This window comes from Chanodichthys erythropterus, chromosome 18 (genome assembly GCF_024489055.1).
Source record: "Chanodichthys erythropterus isolate Z2021 chromosome 18, ASM2448905v1, whole genome shotgun sequence".
In the NCBI taxonomy this organism is placed as follows: domain Eukaryota; kingdom Metazoa; phylum Chordata; class Actinopteri; order Cypriniformes; family Xenocyprididae; genus Chanodichthys; species Chanodichthys erythropterus.
The window spans coordinates 3,696,083-3,716,755 of NC_090238.1; the positions used below are offsets into that span (position 1 = coordinate 3,696,083).

General features: G+C 38.3%; 1 protein-coding gene across 5 annotated transcripts in view; it reads right to left on the bottom strand.

Moving 5' to 3' along the window:
- LOC137007107 (NACHT, LRR and PYD domains-containing protein 12-like) overlaps positions 1–20,673 on the bottom strand; it is a 301,858-nt gene that overhangs the window by 120,092 nt on the left and 161,093 nt on the right. The gene's annotated exons all lie outside the window — the stretch shown is intronic.

The window sequence follows — 20,673 nt, forward strand, 5'->3', positions numbered from 1 at the left end:
CACACCTGCTCAGAAGCTTCTAGTAGTCTAACTCCTGAAACAGGTGAATATAACAACTGAACCGCTTAAACAAGACGGACAAGGAGCAAACTGAAACTGAGGGATTATATACATGGAAAACAAGGGAGCAAATTGACAAGACACACCTGAGCAGAATACTCAAATCAATCAGTAACCATGGTGACAAACAAGCAGGTGACAGAACTAATGAACAACCTAGAAGATTAACAAAGAAACTCAGACAAAAGAGATCAAAAACATGACAGATATATTATAAGCTGGTCAGCTGTTGAATTCTAATGGTCAACTTTTGAGTATTAATGAACCATGTCTTGAATTTACGTGTCATATTTCAGTTTAAGAATATTGTCATGAATTCACTATCTCTGTTCAGAAATCAGGGCACTTGGTGTAACACTGCAGGAAGAAGGTCTCCATAGATCAGTTTGATTTAATGAATAAGTGCAGTAACCAGTCGATTAGATCTCTCTTTGTTAATATCTCTTCTCCCCCATCAAAATTTGTGTGGGTTAATAAGTTTACCTCATTTTTGTGGGAATATTTTTGGGGAGTTCTTAGTCTGTATTGTTTAACAAATATATATCTATCTATGTGCTATTTCAGGCATCCATGGCCAAGTCCTATCTATTTGAATGGGGGAATCCTGAAATCTCAAAAACTGCTTGGCGAACTCAATTAAATAATATATTTCAAATCAGCAACAAAACCTGACATGAATTGTCCCATAAATGTTGCTTCTTATGCTCAAAAAAGCTTATTTTTCAGGCTAGTGCAGTCATAAGCGCGAGTCTCGGGTTTCTATGGGAACCGGAGCTTAACAGCAGCTGCAGTGACGCAAAGACTTAAGCGATCAGCGATTGGCTCTTTTACTTTACTTTTTTTTTTTTTTTTTATTCCACCAAGTTGCAGTTTCTCCCATTCATAACTAATAGGAGTGATCCGTCTTTCTATATCTAGTCTTTGATATCACAAATGTTATGTTTGTAGGCCCTAATTGTGAAAGAGAGTCTATTGTGAATTTATTTCCCTGTTCATCTTTCTTTTGGTATGAAATGTCACAAATGAATCGCAACCTAGTCTTAAATATGTCACCTTTTACTTCAATTAAATCAATGTCTTTTCCAAAAGAAAAATATATATTATCAATATATTTGTCTCACTGCACATGGTTCAAATCTGAGAATTTGAAGTTAAATTCAATTTCAATCTCAAGATTTTATTATGCTGCAGCCGCTTCTTCCGGTCATGAGTATGAGGTAACACAGCTCTGTTTATCATATTAGATACACTTGAGTGTGTTGAAATGATGTAATAACGTTACTCTGAGCGTTCGCCCGGCTGCTGTGAGACACTGTTACACACTGCAGTAAGATAGATCGATTTTACAATATCATATTAAATGCTGGATGGCTTGTGTTGATAAATGGCAATTCATCCCTTTGACGCGTACGATCACACCGGTGTGGCTGGTCCCTGGAGCGTACGATCACACCGGTGTGGCTGGTCCCTGGAGCGTACGATCACACCGGTGTGATTAGAATGTTCAGTGCATCACATGATCAACTGCCAAATTCAAATGTGCGTGCGCGCTTTGGCTGGCGCTAAACCAGAGATGGACGCGCGCAGCGCTTTTCATATATTACATATGCAGTGTTTTCAACCAAATAATGTTTATTTTAGGTTTCAGACATTTAAATACACATGAGTACTAACAAAACAATATATTCAGAGTTTGTAAAATACACAATGATGTCTATAGAAGCGGAAATAACAACCCTTTCCATTATAATTAGACGACACGTTTAATTCATATCAGATACACATTGTGAAAGTAACTTTAGAGCAGGGGTACTCAACAGGCGGCCCGCCAGCATTAAATTTGTGGCCCGCATCATGCTACATATAAATGTATTTTTATTATAATTTGCGTCCAAAAATAGCGTGAATATTACTTCGTTTTTTTTACACGTACACTACTAGGGTAGGCGTACAGTGCGCGTGACGCTGTAATCATCAGCAGAGAACGCATATAGTGTACGCGCGCAGCACAGTTTTTCTAACCGCAAAGAACAATAAACTGAAGGCACTTTGCACGCGCGCATTGAATAGTTTTTGCACTAATTTAGTTTGTCCACAAGGTGTCAGCACTGAAACGGGCTGTTGTTTCAGTCTGAAAAGAAACGGATAAGACAGAACAAGAGTAACAGCAAACACAATAGCCAACCGAGAGCGCTCGTTTGAGGGGATTAAAAGATACCAGCAACTCTAATTTTAAACAAGTACAAAGACATTGTATTGTAACTATTTGAGCGAAAAAGACTAGACAAGCATGAATCTCTCTAGTGCGCATGTGTCGAGCACTTGTGTTCGTGAACGCCATCAAAGGCTCGAGGCTGTGCGCGCAAGTAAAAACCGAAGTAACCTTATTTTTCCATGATGAAATGCAGTTGACATTCAACTCAAACTTTGCAGTGTGTAAATTGCCGAGCATCATGAAAAACAAACCTTTTATTCTTAATGTCAATGTGTTATAAACAGAAAGCAAGCAGCGCTCCCATTACAGATCTGTCATCACATCGAGCTCACGGAGAATATCTTATTTATCATGTTTACAACGTTGGTTATAGTTTGATAATTCATGAGATTGTGACTGAACATTAAAAAAAAAAAGAAAAAAAAAAAAGATTTTTGGATTCTGACCAAATTAAAAGGTAGGTAATAATAATACAAATAATAAAACGTTTATTCTGAGTATAAATGGGTGCTATAAAAAGTGTTAAAAAGGCGCAATGGAGTATAAAAAGACTATAAAAAAGTGCAATGTTTTCGTCTTACGGACAAACTCTCATCAGCCAGTGAACAACAGCCAGACCTTAAATTTCTTGTGAAAACAATGCAGACATTTCAAATGAATAAGGATTTCTTTTCATCAGTTCTTGTTTTTCTTTATGCATTTGTACATTAAGAATACAGCAAGACAGGCTATTAATCACTTTTTTAAATGCCATTTATCATGTTAAGTGACACTTTAAAAAGGACACCATACTATTAAGGCTTAGCTAGATAATAAACTGCACTTTTAGTAAATAAACAGTAAAACTACAAATATTGTCTTAAGTAGGCCTAAATAAATGTCTTACGATCCAAGTTATAATTTGTGGCCCTTCGCGTTTCATTTGGTTAAAATGCGGCCCTCTTGGCCTCTGAACTTGAGTACCCCTGCTTTAGAGCTTACTTTATTCTTCCCCAGTTCACCGACTCACTTACTTTCATGTATTTCGGGAGAAGTGGATAAATTCACGCCGGGTTGTAAATCCAACAGATCCGACTCTCTGTGCGGCGCAAACTAACATGGCGGCGCCCATTGCTCATATGGCTCAACTAACGCGATCGTTATAAAGCTGTTTAAACAGCAAAACACATCTACTTGCAAATATTTAGCAATCAGAATATTAGATATTTCATGCTATAGTTAACAAATTTGTGAATATTTTGAATAAAAAAGGAAAAATTAAATGAAAGCAGATCATTATTCATACAGTGCTGCGGTGTGTCACGTAACAAGCAATGACGCGTCACCATGGAAACCATAAAGTGATACGTTCTAAATAACGGTCGCCTTAAAAAACTCACACTGGGGGGTCAGCCAGAATATTTTAAACTTACGTGCGAAAGCGTTAAAAAAAGCTCCACAAACACAAATATAACTTAAGAATAAAGAAACGATGTTTTAAATTTCCACACCTGAAAAAAATAGTATGGCTTACAGTATCAACCGGACAGAATCAGACGCAGGATTTTTGGAAAATGCTCTATATCGCTTCTGTTCCGTGGGGATTGTTGACATTGAGGAAATTATCGCCCCCTGCTGGTACTCCAGCTTCATATGCGTGTCATTTTCACGCCTAGAGAAAGCAGATCGTGACACTGACACGCTTCCTCTAGTGGACCAGTGTGTGTATTACACGCTTTGGCGTGATCGATTCTATTAGACAGGTGGCGCTGTCTAAAGTACAACATCTGTTCTCCAACGATCACATTCAACAGAAAGTGCTGAGCAAAATGAATAACAAAACAGTGAGCTTAGTGCGAAAGTAGTTTGGACTTAATACACACAGCACTCATGATATTATTTCCATTTCATTTCCAATGGGACAGAGGGTTGGGAAACGAAACCAAACGTGATATGGATTTATACTGACAAAAATCAGGATTTCAGTAAATGAACCTTACATTGTTTTATGCCACTGTAAGACAGATCTGTCTGAGAGTCTCTTGGTCCTCGGGACAGATGTGACCCAGAAACTGGCAGTGAAACACAAATTCAACCATTTAAACAGATGAAGAGTTTTTATTATACAATTAACAAATACACTTTAATATAAACATATTAAAAATGAACAGGGTTCCCACTCTTTCATGAACATTCATTTTTGGTTGGGGTGTCAATAAACACAACACTGCAGATCAGCTGAAGAATAAAGTTGAGAATTTATTTTCATAGTGGCGTGCTGCCACCACACACACTAGGCCAACTCCATTAGGCCCACACCTGTTCACTCTCTGCACATGCGCAAACATATACTAGACAGGGTTGCCACTACTCACAAAAAAAAACAAAAAAAACACTATCATTACAGCTTCCTCTTTTTTTCTTTCTTTTTTCCATACTATTTTTTTTTCTTTGCATTACTCTCAACATTCCATTAAATATCAACATTAAAAATTATAAGCAAAATACACACATGATTGCAATTATCTGTAAATCTCAGTCTTTTGCAACAGTCTTTCAACATTTCAGATTTCAAATTTCAGTATGTTTCAATAAGTCTTTCAGGGCACTTTCGTACACTAACAGATATTCTCACTGGTATCTCAAGTCTTTTCATTTTTTTTCTGGTTGTTCTAATTCAGCTGATGAATCTTTCAATAGATGCTGACGATTCCTCCTTGACACTGTTGTTTCAATGTTATAGGACCTTGGTTGAATTTGTTCAAGTACAATGCCTTTCTGATTCCAGGTGTCAGTTTTATCTTTAAATCTGACCTCCTCACCAGCACAAAGTTCAGGCAAATGATGAGTTCTTTTATCATAAGAGATCTTTTGTTTAGCCTTTTGTTGTTCTTTGAATTTTGTTACTTTCTTGCTGCCCTCAGTCAAGAGAAGATCCTAGGATATAGATAAATTATAACGTAGACGTCGTCCCATCAAAAGATATATGCCAGGGAATTTCTGCACTCAAGAGGTGCACTACGATAAGCAAGCATTCCCATATAAAAACTACTTCCATCATCTCTTGCCTTTTGCATCAACCTTTTCACAACTCCAACTGATTTTTCCACAAGTTCATTAGATTGAGGAAAATATGGACTCTACGTTGTATGTCGGAAATCCCAGACTTTTCAAAAACTCTGGAAACAAGCATTAACAAATTGAGGGCCATTATCTGTAAAAACTTCTGTTGGTACTCCATGTCAAGCAAAGACCGATTTCAAGCATGAAATGACATTTTCTGCAGTAGTTGTGCTTAACATACACACTTTGGGATAAAATGAATAATAATCAGTAACCAGGAGGTAATTTTCCCATGACATATAAAAATGTCTACACCTACTTTTGGTATGGTCTTTCAGGTACTGGATGCGACTCTCTTGGATTATTGAACTGGTATCTGCACATGTCTGACATTTGGACACAGTGATTGTGATGTCCTGATTGATTCCAGGCCAATACATGACTTCACAAGCTCTTTTTTTTTTACACTTCTCAATTACCAAATGGCCTTCATGGATTTTCATCAAAATCTCATGTCTCAGATTTTTTGGAATCACTACTTTATTTCCTTTGTACAGAATTCCATCACAAACAGACAATTCAGACTTGCAGTTCCAAAATTCATGAACATTCTTGACACAAATTTGCTTCACATCTGGCCAACCATTCATGACTTAGTATTTCACCTGAGTGAGTGTTTGATCTTGTTCCGTCTCTTCGCGGATCAGTTTCATTTTTGAATCAGCAACAGGTAAGGCTTCTACAATCATGCTCACATATGCTTGAATACCCTCAGTCAACTTTTCACTAGAGGGTGTAGTTGGGTCCACCGCTCTGGACAAGGTGTCTGCCATAAACATTAATTTACCTGGTGTATAGAACACAGTTAGTGCATAGCGTTGCAATCTGATCATCATTCTTTGAATTCTCAATGGACAGTCATTAAGAGATTTTTTGAACAATGCAATCAATGGTTTATGGTCAGTTTCAACATCAACAGATTGTCCTGCCACAAATTGAGGAACTCTCTCACATGCAAAAGTAATGCTAAGCAATTATTTTTCAATTTGAGCATACCTGCACTCTGCATCAGTCATCGAGCGTGAGGCATATGCAACTGGTTGCCAGGTTCCATCATAATCCTGAAGTAGGACTGCTCCCAATCCTGTTTGTGAAGCATCAGCTGAAATTTTAATGGAACGTTTGGGGTCATAAAATTTCAACATTGGCTCTTTAGTTAATATCACTTTCAAATGTTGCCAAGCAGACTCCTGTTCATGATTCCATTCATTCTTTTTCTCAGTTAACCATCTCAATGGAGCTATCTTCTCAGACAGATTAGGTATGAATTTACTCATATAGTTCAACATACCCATGAATCTTTGTATGTCTTATACACATTGTGGTCTTGGCATATGTTCACTAGCAGATATCTTCATGGGATCTGGTCTCACTCCAGCACTACTGATGATGTCACCCAAGAACGTTAATTCAGTCACTCCCAATTGTCACTTTTCTCTATTCAACTTCAAATTTGCATGCCTGGTTGCTTCCAGAACCCTTCTTAACCTTGCATCATGTTCTTCTTTCAAAGCTCCCCAGACAATTATATCAGTCATCGATGTATCAACGCCTTCTATGTGTTATATCATATGCACTGTTTTATGATACACCACAGGAGCTGAAGCAATTCCAAAAGGAAGCCTTAAGAAACAATATCTTCCATATGGTGTATCCAGTTTTAAATGCCAAAATCCTAGCTTGCAAAAATATTTGGCATTTGCAAACTGTGCCCTAATCTCTTCACATGTAGGAAGCTTAAAATGTTCTCTCTTCTGTTCAAATCTCTAGGATCGAGACAAACTCAAAGTTTTCCATTCTTCTTGTTGACAATCACCAATGAACTAACCCATTCTGTGGGCTGATCAATTTTTTGAATCACTCCTAAACTCTCCATTCTATCCAGCTCCTCTTATAATTGTCTCTTAAGTGCAAACGGTACCTTTCAGCATGGATGTATAACTGGAGGCACAGTTTCATCAACTTGGATGGTATGCTCACCTGACAGTAAGCCTAAACCTTTAAACACATCCTCATACTCTCTTAGGATTGAGTCATAGTCAGGTTCAGACTCTTTTGACTCTTCTAGGACCAGCAATCTTTTCACCAGATGCAGCTTCTCACAAGCAGACAAGCCTAAAATAGCTTGAAAATCCTTTGGCACCACTACAAATGACAGACTGTATTCTTTATCCTTATATCGTATTTTTGCAACACATTTTCCTTTCACTGGTATATTTGCTCCAGAGTATCCAGTTACATTTAATTTAGCAGCATGCAACTTTGGTCTAGGCTTTAGTTTGTTGAATTCAATTTCAGAAATTATATTAACTTGAGCTCTGGTGTCAAGCTTAAACGCTACTGTACTATTGTTTATTTGCAGTTGTACAGTCCACTCTTTCTGTTCACCTCCTCCACCTTCTGCTACTGCATCCACATAGAATTCTTCAACTTCACACTCAGTAATTGCATTTACTTGGCTTGATGTTTGTTTACCTTTATAACAACGTGCATAATAATTTTTTTTTTTTTTTACCACAATTGTTGCAACTTTTTCTCGGTGGATGTTGCATCCCACAACGATCACATGTTTTTTGCTGCTTATCAATTACCATTCTGTTTCTTTCTGGTTGCGTTGCTTGTTTTGCACTTACACTGGTTTTCTGCAACTTCTTTACGACATCCACAGCACAGGTCTCATTCAACAATTATTTAGCTTGTGTTTTTACAGTCTCTGCCGCTCTACAAAGAGAAAGAGCCTTCTCTAAGTCCAAATCTTGTTCTCTAAACAATCGTTCCCTCAATCCGTTGACAGTTATTCCCCACACAATTTTGTCTTTTATCAGGGAATCTGTTAACTCTCCAAACTCGCACGTTTTACTCCTATGTCTGAGCTCCATCACATACTGGTTAATTGTTTCTCCACTTTTCTGCATGCACGTAAAAAATAGATGCCTTTTATAAGTAACATTTCTCTTCGGTATACAAAACTGTACAGCAGCTCTAAAGAGACAATAGTGTCATTGATCAGCTGAAGTCAGTTCAGTGTTGATTCAGTTGAGAGAATAACTGTGTAAAGTTCATCAATTATGAAATGAGTTTAATTCAGCTATAAAGCAGCTCTGGACAAAACAGTGATGTCATCATCCAGCTCTGTTACTTAGTAACCAATGAGACTCAAGGAAAATTAATCACTGGTTCGTCTGCTCAGGACAATGAAGATGCCCTTAGGTTTCTTTGAGGATTTATTATCTAGCTGTATGGGTATGTTTTTTTTTAGATGCACACACAATTAACACCACACGGAAATGAGTCAAAACTTGCATGTACTCCACACTCTACAGATTCATAACAACAACTGACATGTGCGGCACTTTTCTGGTTGAAAAATAAACCTGAGCAGTTCTCTTCTGGCTGAACGAATGAACATGATGTGGTTATGATTCAGGCTGCATCACGAGTCAGATTGTGGATCGATATCATTCAGAGTATTTCATTCAGCTCCTTCTGCTTGAAGATTGGGATACATCACATCAGCATTTGGTGGAGGGATTTGAAGCTGGTCATTGAGTCTGTGCAGAGGACTTGTCTGGTTCTCGTGGTCTTTGCTGAGGATCTGAGCCGATGGCTGTTGTGTCGATGAGGTGTTCAGGCGGTTTGTCTCTTGGGCTCGTCTAGTTGTCATGGTCTCTGCTGACACTCAGGGCTGAATACATATTGTAACGTCATTAGTAATCTTAAGCATTACAGTTTTTTAAGTGCATATGTTTGATAAATGTTGTTGCCAGAGTTCATGCAGCAGTTTAAAATATCTGTAAAAAGTTTCGGTGTCAGATTCCAACCCAGTTAGCAAATGACAGCTTGAAATACCTTGTCTATTTGTGTAAAATAAAGAAAAGTGTGATTTTTATTTTCTTTCAAAACACACAAGACCACATTGAATCAGAAACCACTAAAAATAGACTTACATTTCATATGTCATGTAAGGTATAATCCATGGCTAGCTGTGCCTTAAACAATTTTAATGCACAACGTGGAGACAAAGAAGCACTCGACGTGATTTAGTCTCAGAAGAAGAAGCTCAAGCCAACATAATGAAGACAGATTTCTCCCTTGAAGTTCGACAGTTGACGGAATGAATTAATGAAATATTAATTAATTATTAAAAGTGTCTGCAATGTATTAATGTGTTCAAGTAAAATAAAAACAACTGAAAACTCATTTTTTGTTCTTGAAAGATAAAAGGGCTGATTTTTATTAATGACAAGAAACAAATAGTTGAAGGGCTGATCAGTGTTCAGAAGAGTCAGCGGGTCACGACTTTTGGTTGAATCAGTACAAATGGATCAGCAGGGGTCGCTATTCTCAAAGGAAAATACAGGCAGGAAATTGTTCACAATGAGATTAATAACAAGGGAAGATGGCTAATACTCATACTAGAGGACTCACATATGCAATATATTATATCATAGTATTTATGATACTAATCTAAAACCTACAAATCTGCTGTTACTTCATAAATTAGAAAAACAAACTACAGACCATTAACTAAATGAATGAATGAGTGAATGAATGAATTAATGAATGAATGGCAAAATTATATTTGATGGTGATTTTAATTTGGTCCCACATAATAACTAGATAGATGTCCTTAATGTTCAACCTTAATGTTTTGAAGCGACGAGAATACTTTTTTTTGTGCAAAATTATTGAATAAAGTCGTTATTTTTGTTTTGTTTTTGCACACAAAAGTACACTCATCTCTTCATAACACTGAAGGGTTCATAACACACACAGTTTCTGTCAATCTCATGTTAGTTGAGTACCTATAAAGTAGTATTTCATCCTTCATATCTTTGAAGAGTCTTTTATCAGATTTATAAAGACAGATACGCTGTACCGATTCTTTCTGAAAACAGCTGAGCTTCTGGAGGCGAAGCTAAAGAGTGACGAGAACATGCAGCTTTTGCACATGCAGCTTTTGCCTAGAGATCGTCTGCTATCAACGGTCAGCTAAACTAATGTATTTAAACACACACAATACACCATCGCATTATCCCTGGATAACTTTTGATTCACTATACGTTTGTGTTGTTTACATTATATGCACTTATGTGCCGATTGCCAACAAAACAGACATTTGATGCAGTTTTACTCACCAATTGTGAGTCGAGTCTCTCATGGAGGAGCTCCGGAGGCATAAAAGGAGGAGCGACGTCAGTGAAGGACGAGAGAGGACCAGGCCTGGACTTTATGTTATGTTTTATTATGTTTGTGTGGCCAGCAGACGTCCGCGAGGGTCTGCCGGCATTACTTTCGTTTTGTATTTGTTTATTTTGAAGTAAAGTTTTGTTGAATGTTCGCCGGTTCCCGCCTCCTTCTTCCCGTATCTACGAACTACGTTACAGACACATTAGAGCATTTTCATCTGGATGCTCTTTTTGTAATTGTGAAAGAGAGTCTATTGTGCAATTATTTTTTTCAATGTCCCTGTTCATCTTTCTTTTGGTATAAAATGTCACAAATGAATTGCAACCTAGTCTTAAATATGTCATCTGTTTTTCTTCATTCAAATCAATATGACTTTTCCAAAAGAAAAATATATATTATCAATATATATAATTGTCTCACTGCACATGGTTCAAATCTGAGAATTTTAAGATGAATTCAATCTCTGTCTGTTTCACAATATTTTGTCTTCATTTTGTTTCATCATAAACATAACTTCTGCTTTTATATCGTTTGACATATATGAAAATGTATATAAACATCTAGTCATGATCAAATTATTTCAAGACATAAAGGTGTCTGTTTTCTCTCATGTTTATAACTTATTTGTCTCTCTCTGGTCTCTCTTTAATCTGTTGCTCATACAGTTTCTTTCACAGATTTATATTCACTCTTCTATATCTATCGCTCCAGTCCAGACTCATCACTACACTAGTGACTGATCTCCACCTGTCAAACTAACATGGAGCGTTTACTGAATTCCAGTATTTTAATATAGCTGCAAGCAGCGATGGCGGGCCCCAGCACAGTGGTACCGCCAACCCGGTGGCTTCAGGGCAACTGTGCACAGCGGGCAAGAGGCATTTAAACGGGGTAAACATAAAAGGACTCTCAAAGTTATTTGAATACACCACATTTACTGCAGCAGCTGCACTCAAAAAAATGATTCTAGCTGCTTGTTCAGTTTATTTAAATAAAATAAGCTGAACCAACACAAATCTTTAGTTTTTTACTTAATTGGCATTTGCACTCAATTGTATTATGTTAAATGAAATTAAATTTGTAAAATGTTAGGTCAACCTAAACCATTTGTGTTGGGACTACATGAAACATTTATGTTGCATTGATTGAAACTGGGCAGTGGATTTCTAGTTCCCAGCATGCTTTGCGTAGGGAAAGATCAGGACAGTAAATGTTGAACTTAAGTGCTGTTTAATGTGTTTTTTAGTAAAGGGTAATACCTTTTAAAGTTTGATGTTCAGTTATATTTGACATTTAAAATAGTTTATGTTATGTCGATTTTTTGAGGTTACCATTATGCTGAAGTGTAGACCTTGTGGTTAGGCTCTGGGTGGCTACATGAAATAAATCTATGTTGTTCTCAACAAGCTTTAACTGTGCTAAAGCCAGTGATGAGAAGTTCTTTATCTGATCATTACTTGCATGCTACAAATGTTACACTTAGCATATGAAAAAGTATTATTTTAGTTTAGTTTTTATAGAAATATAAATAAATTAGTTTGAGGGCCAGCACATAATTTACACAGTCTAAATATGGTCATCAGCTTTACCACTCTGAACAGTCATGAAACATGTATGTCTGTGTACAACAGCTACTCACAACCTAAGCACAAGCGCACATCTTCACCACGATGGTAACAAAAAAAAAAAAAAAATGTATACGCTACAAACTCTTTTAAATGTTCAAAATAACTAAACATTAAACTCTTAAACACTAAGAGGTCTTTCCATTTCCTTAAAAGTGCAGAAAACTTGAGCAACACTGCACAAGGGCACCAGTCTGAATTGCAATAGCACTGGTTGGATCAACAAGAATGAATTATGTTCAGGAAACATTCACAGAATATGTCAAATGAAACTGGTGTGATCTCATTCAATTAGGATGAATTTTACTCATCAGTACAATTAACCTAGCTTAAGTTCAAATAAATCAGTTCAACTGTGTGGAAATAGGTGTCATAATTGAATTAAGTTAGACCAACAAGTTATTTTTTTGAGTGTGGTGCCCATATGATCACAAACCACAACAGCCACATCCATAAGATTTTGATGAATTTAGATTAATTTCATGTCATAGAATGTCATAGGTCAATTCCAAATAAGTGAAGAATATCATCCTAATATGCCATGTCTATTTTTTTCTCAGACAACCTCTATGAAAAAACCAGAGCAAATTATATACTGTTATTTTCTCAAACTCCACAGTGCTCTGAGAAATCTAATCCAGTCTAATGCGAATGTCTGTGATTGCTGATGTTGTATTATTCGAACACTTCTCTTCATGTGTTTTTAGACCTCCCTGAACTATCGTTTGTGCACCAGTCTTATGCTCCAAAAGCATGCTTTCATTAAATTTCAATATGTGTGGTATAAAAAAATAAAATTATAAAATTAATAAATCCAAATCACAGAACCTGCAAAGACGATTTTAATATCAGTCTGAGGTAATAGTAAGGTACATGTCTAAATATTTCTGCTCACTTATGCAAGTTTATTTTAAACAGCCACTTTTATAAAATCAAGTGAAATTAACTTAAATAGTGATTTTTAATAAATCTGAATTATATCAAATAATTAATTTAAAGGCATGCCTTGTACATGAAGTTTGCAAACACAGCACTTTCTATAACAACCATGTCGAGAAAACACACACTCTCCTCTGTAAAAACAAAACAAAACAAAACAAAACAAAACAAAGATTTAAGTCTTGTATGAATCAGAACATGAAATCCCAGGTGTTGGTAATAATAATTGTAACTCAAATGACATTTGAAAAGTAGTCCTGTCCAAATAGTGATATAATGTCATGGTTTAAATTTCAAATGAGTGTGAAGTTATCATTTGCAGTTCAATATTTCTATAAGTTCATCAAAAAATGGGTAAACACACACACATACATAGGGTTGGGAACCGAGAACCGGTTCTCATCCGGAACCGGTAGTGTTTATTGAAAAGAACCGGAACCGTGCAAGATTTCTAAGTTTCGGTTCCGAAAACGGTTCTGGTGTGATGGGTGGGCGAAGTGCGGGGAGCGTATCTTTTCATAGAGACGTCTCACATCTCTAAGCAGATCAGCATATTAGAATGATTTCTGAAGGATCATGTGACACTGAAGACTGGAGTAATGATGCTGAAAATTCAGCTTTGCCATCACAGGAATAAATTACTTTGTGAAATATATTCAAATAGAAAACAGTTATTTTAAATTGTAATAATATTTCATAATATTACTGTTTTTATTATATTTTTAATTAAATAAATGTAGCCTTGGTGAGCAGACGAAACTTCTTTTAAAAACATTAAAAATCTTAGTGGTTCCAAACTTTTGGACTGTACTGTATGAGTCGAGTTTCATGCAATTTGAAGCATGCTAAGTGTCTCAAACCCATCCAAAACAAATATTGAAGTTTGATCTGTTGCTATAGCAACAGTGTTTGAAAACTATTAAAAATCTTTTTACAGGTCTTCGTTCGTTATGTCTTGACATCATTCTAATGAAGTTTGAAGCAAACTGGGTAAAAATTAGAGAGTAATCTTAAAGCATTTTGAAAGTGACACACTTCTTGCTGCCAGTTGGTGGCACTTGTTACCCATGAAATGATAACATTAACTTGGATCTTGATTTTTTTTTTTTTTTTTTTTTTAATTTATTCCTCTTGTGCAGAACTGACAATATACACATTTGGTCGTTGCTGTTGTTGTTTAATTTTAGTTGAGTATTTATGTGTATGTGTGTGTGGTCAAACTGTAAAACAAAAAACAATTCACAATTACTATCCAGTATTGTTCACATCACCAAATAAATTTCTACATTTAAACATCAGCTTTAGATTGTAAGCATTAAATTATATGCTTATAAATCAAAATATAATAATCTCTACAATGCTAATATCACATATTTGCAGGAAATATTACGTATATGCATTAAGCATTATCACATATTTCTAGAACAGTCTCTGTGTCACAAACGCATACTAAACTTTTGTTTACCAACACAAACATTAAAACACATTAGCCATTTAGGCGCTATGGCGCTAATCGCAAATAGCGATCTACACATCAGAAACTAGTTCACTTAAACAACACACAAATTACTCACCACGCTGGGAATATATATAGTTTCAAGTTATAGTTTCAAACTGAAATCGTTATAGAAGTTGAGTGATGATTAACATGAGAACAACATGGCTTTCTCGCTCAGTGTTTTCTATATGCAACCTTTTTTTTTTTTTTAGCAAATCACATGTGCCCCCCTTACCAGCGTCCTTAAAGGGGCAGCGTCCAACACACTTCACGTCTTAATTTGTAGTGTTGTACACCATACTCAGATTTCACTTATGTGAGAGAAACTCTTATAATTATTTTTGAATGTTACTTTATGGCAACCTGGTTTCCAGCGTCCTTAAAGGGGCAGCACCCAACAGCGCTATAGCTTTGACTCACAATAGTCACATCCATGTGATCAGCCTCCTACAATTAGCACACAGCTGAAGTTTCATAAACATCAATCAATGTATGCAGCCATTATAACACATTCCCTGTTTCCCTTTTCTCGCCATAAATTTGTTGCCTCGCCACGGCCAAACTGTTCAAGATATCAAAAATCCGCTTGCAATTTAGCATCATCAGTGTCTTGACTTCATGCTGACCGAGTTTGGTGGTGATCGGATTAATCGCCTAGGAGGAGTATATCAAATTCCAGAGCATGCGTTTTTCAAACAACCCATAATAGCTGACTTCCTGTTGAGCTGGCGTATAACTTAGACCACGAAAGTTGTTAGGCCCGATGAGGTCTATATGTGTACAGAGTTTCATACAAATACATGTAAGCGTGTTTGATATATGGACCAAGTTTTCAGACACCATTCAAGGGGGCGCTGTCGAGCCCCCCTGCCACGCCCGGGTCCCATTAGGCGTCCTAATGGCTGCAGATTCCAATGTGTGTGCCAATTTTCAAGAGTTTTTGAGCATGTTAAGGCCCCCAAAAAGCCCCGGATGATGGGAAAAAAATAATTCTCCTTAGAAAAACAAAAGGGCCCTGCGCCTGAGTGGCTTGGGCCCTAATTATTGATGGACTTTAATGATGGATCCTCTCTCTCTCTGTGCTCAACAGATGCGGATCATTTGGGACCAGGTGACTCCCATGATCACTCGTCGTTCCTGATTGGTGACTAAGTGGAAGAGGATACAGTATCTTTGTTAGTCTGATTTGTTCAAGCGTTTGAAGGTCTAAAGTAAAGGAAGCTGTCGGGAGGTGGAGCCGTTTTCTTTGCTCTTTCACTGCCACCTCATCAGGTCTGTCAGAGGATCGTTGAAATCTAAATGAATCTTAATTTATAACAGTGAAGTCACTGTATCTTCAGTCTGTTGATTCTGTTGACTGTGAGTCTCCTTATTTACCATCAAATAAATATGAGGAGATCAGACTGTCAGTCCTAAAATAAAACACAAACAGTCACATATGCAGTATGAAACATTACGCCTGTCACATGTTTTCAAAAGAAAACGTAGCATGAATTAGATAAGCTTTATCAATTCATTCTCACACATGATAATATAGCTTCTGTCTGATGCTTAAAGTCACTTTACAAAATGAAAAGGTCATGAAAGGTCACTTTCACACAACGGACAGCTGATCCAGAACCAGCAGAAATGATCATTACACTCCACTACAAATTTAATATCAGATGTTGCAACTCATAATATAATAGCTGCACATAATGTAATACGTATTACATTATTATTGTAATAAAATGTTCTTAATGTAACGATTTTATCAAAACATAAAATCTTAAGCTCATAATGTAATAATTTTTACATTATGAGAAATTTATTACATTATAAACTCACCATATTGTCATAACTGTAACAGCTTTTAAAACATAAAATAATATTAGTGTTCTCTTTTTTAAAAAATTATTCCAGTCTTAAACTCATAGCTGTCAACCCTCCCGTTTTTTCCGGGTTTCTCACGTATTTTAGCTCTTTTCCCGCTGTCTTCCCGTTTTAGTATTTTCCCGTAAAATATCCCGTATTTTTACGCTCTGATTGTGTTAACTCAGAACACGCAACTATCGGTGTCTGTGAAGTGGCTTGCACTTGGGTTGCTAGACCTCCAGTCAAGCAGGTGGCAGTATACAGACAGTAGCTTAGGCTACTATCGAAGAAGAAAGAAGAAGACAGTTGCAGCGGCGGGCGGGAGGAAAAAGTAGCGGGAACTGAACTGAACTGGAGAGTAGAGTAGATGAGTGTGATGTGCGACGATGGATCAGGACGCCGACGGCCAAAATCACATAATTACCCACCAACCAAAACCGAGGACATTATGCCGATATTTGACTAAATGGGAGACCACCTTCCACTACCTGACAAGCAGCCATGTAGGTCCAAATTATGCCTCTGAAGAGTGACAAGATTGTCTTTACTGCCTCTTTCACACATTCTTTCTGTCTGTCTGTCTCTTTCTCACTCCTACCCCCAACATTAAGCTAAAACACGTTGTAGCAAATGAAAATGTGTAAGTAATGTTTATTTTGTTTCTAAATAAAGCACTTTAAACATATCCATTGGTCTGCCATTCTTTAATATATATTGTGTAGTTATAAACTCGTTAGACTGTTAATGATTAGTGCTTTTTTAAAAACGTTTGTGGGTAATAATCGTGTAAAAAAAAAATCCCTTATTTTGGGGATGGATTCCGGGAAATCTCCCTTATTTTCAGTGTTCAATGTTGACAGCTATGCTTAAACTACCTGCAAAATGCAACAGATTTTAATATTCATCCAATTATTATGATTATATTTTTAACACAAAGCATTGTTATTCCCTTACAGTACATTTTAAAATCTAAATCCAATCTTAACCTGCCTACAAAATCCACCAGATTACTGATATTATTATTATTATTATTATTACAAGTTCTTTTATACATAATGTTTACATACTGTTAAATGACAGTTAAATACCAACACTGTGTACAAATGCTGTATATATATATATATATATATATATATATATATATATATATATATATATATATATATATATATAAAACCTCACAGTATCAATATAGCAATGAGGTGTGTGTGTTGTGTGTGAGATCATGTTACCTGCTTCAGCCAATCGCAGCACAGAGTACAAGTTTAGCAAACATTTCTTCATTTTAATACAAGTTACAGCAAAACAAAGCCTGAATGTACATCAGAGGGCATGTTGAAAAATACAGTATAACTTACAATCATGTACAGTGGTTATAAAGTGTCTACACACCTCTGATAAAACAGTTTGGTTCTGTGATGTTAAAAAGAAACGTCTCAGGTTACGTATGTAACCCTGGTTCCCTGAATAGGGAACGAGACGCTGCGTCGAACGCAATGGGAACGCCTCTGCATGATTGCGTCGTGAAGCACTTGTGAAATCTAACCAATAACGTGACAAAACTTCAGAAGCGGGTGACGTCACGGACCAGGAAACTATAAAGCGTACTCAGAACAAAGAACGCTAGCTTCTGATTATGGCTGAAGCAAGACGCTCACAGGTATGCCAGGGGTACGGCTAAACGACGCAGCGTTTCGTTTCCTATTCAGGGAACCACGGTTACATACATAACCTGAGACGTTCCCTTTTCATATAGATGCTGCGTCGAACGCAATGGGAACGCTCTCCCAACTACACTGTAGTGCCAAGTACTTGTCTGTTATCATTAAGACAGCACAGCTGACCCCGAAGTGGAGCCGACATTAAGGTTATAAAACCTAATAAATGTATGCTGGAGGACATATGTCGTGGATGGAAACTCCCGACATCAGAGCCTTTGAGGCCACCATACCCCTAGTAGAATGGGCACAGACAGCTAAAGGAGATGGCTGTCCGGCCGCTTCATAAGCAAGTGAGATGGCCTCAACCACCCACTTGCTCATTCTCTGCTTAGACGCCGGGCCTCCCTTCTTGGGAGACTTGTAGCATACAAACAGCTGGTCTGTGGACGTAAGTGTCTAAAGCCCTCACTGGGCACAGCAGATTAAGTTTCTCCTAAGTTTAAAAAAGGAGGAGGACAGAAAGCCTGTAGTACAATAGGCCCTGGGACGTTGGTGGGGACCTTTGCACATAGCCAGGTCTAGTGTGAAGAAAAGCCTTTACCATACCAGGCGCAAATTCTAAACATGAAGGAGCAACCGAAAGTGCTTGAAGATCTCCTATTCTCTTGAGAGATGAGATAGCCAGTAGAAATACTATTTTCAGAGTGAGAAACTTGTCAGAAACCTCTTCTAGTGGTTCAAAGGGAGCCTCCGCTAACCCCTGTAATACCATGGCGAAGTCCCAGGCCGGAGTTCTTGTACGAACAGCAGTCCTCAGCCACAGAGTACCACGAAGGAAGTGTATAACAAGGGAATCCCGACCTACCGAGGAGTCCCCCAGAGGAGCACGATAGGCTGATATAGCCGCCACATAAACCTTCAAAGTTGAAGGGGATAAACCATCCGAGAACTTGTCTTGGAGAAATTGTAGCACTAAACTAACAGAAGAATGGACAGGGTCCACTTGACGTTGTCTGAACCAGGTAGAGAACAGTTTTTAGGCATTTAGGCATTTATAGGCATACAGCTTCCTCATGGAGGGAGCTCTGGAGTGGAGTATGGTCTCCACAACCTCAGTTGGGAGACCTGAATCTATGAGCCTGGCCCCCTCAGAGGCCAGGCCCACAGTCTCCATAATTCTGGGCGAGGATGAAGTATCATGCTGCCCGCTTGACACAGAAGGTCCTGCCTGAGAGGAATCTCCATCAGAGAGCCGTCTAAGAGAGACACTAGGTATAAAAAACAAATTCGGGTTGGCCAGAACAGGGCTACCAATATTAGACGGACCCCGTCCTGGCGCACCCTCTCCAGAACTCCCGGGAGCAGAACCTCGGCCACGTCTGTACCATGGCATCCAGACCCAAGGGTGCTGGATGTGATAGAGAGAACCACAGTGGACACTGGGTCGTTTCTCCCGAAGCAAACAGGTCGACATCCGCTCGACCAAAGTTTTTCCCAATGAGCTCCACCACCTCGGGGTGGAGTCTCCATTCCCTGGGCCTGGGCCCCTGCCTCGACAGGATGTCTGCTCCCACATTTTGATGTCCTGGGATGTAGGCTGCTCTCAGTGAGAGGAGCTTCCCTTGGGCTCACAGGTGGATCTGACGGGCTAATTTGCGCAACTGGCGAGACCTCAGACCCCCCTGATGTTTGATATAGGCAACCACCAACATGTCCATACGGACCAACACGTGATGGCCTCTCAGGTCTAGGAGAAAGTATTTGAGTGCTCGAAATACCACCATCATTTCCAGCCGATTTATGTGCCAGGAAAGTAGATGGTCCTCCCAGAGACCCTGAGCTGAGCGACCACTCATGATCGCCTCCCAACCCGTGAGAGAGGCATCCGTCGTTAGCATTACGCCACGACAAGGAGCCCCCAAAACAGGTCCTTGGGACAGGAACCAATGCTTCTTCCACATGACCAAAGCATGAAGGCATCGCCGTGTGACCTTGATCATGCGAAAAGGATTTCCCCTTGGGGCGAACCCCTTGGTCCTGAGCCACCACTGTAAGGGTCTCATGTGCAGCAGGCCAAAAGGTATCACGTTGGACGCAGCTGCCATCAGACCCAACAGTCTCTGAAACTGTTTTACAGTGAGTGACTGGTCTAGCTTCACCCCATTCATGGCATCAAGAATGGAACTCACACGAGCAGGAGAGAGACGTGCCTGCATTGTGGTGGAGTCCCAAACTACCCCTAAGTAGTTGGTAATCTGAGCCGGAACAAGCACACTTTTCTTGGCATTGAGCCTCAGCCCTAGCCTCTTCAGAACAACATCTTGATGTTGAACTGCTAGATGTTCTATTTGAGTTATAATCAACCAGTCGTCGATATAGTTCAGTATGCGGATGCCCTGGAGTCTCAATGGAGCCAGAGCTGCATCCACGCACTTCGTAAATGTGCGGGGTGATAGTGCTAGGGCGAAGGGAAGACGCCTGTACTGGTAAGCTTTGCTCCTAAAAGCAAACCTGAGGAACTTCCTATGT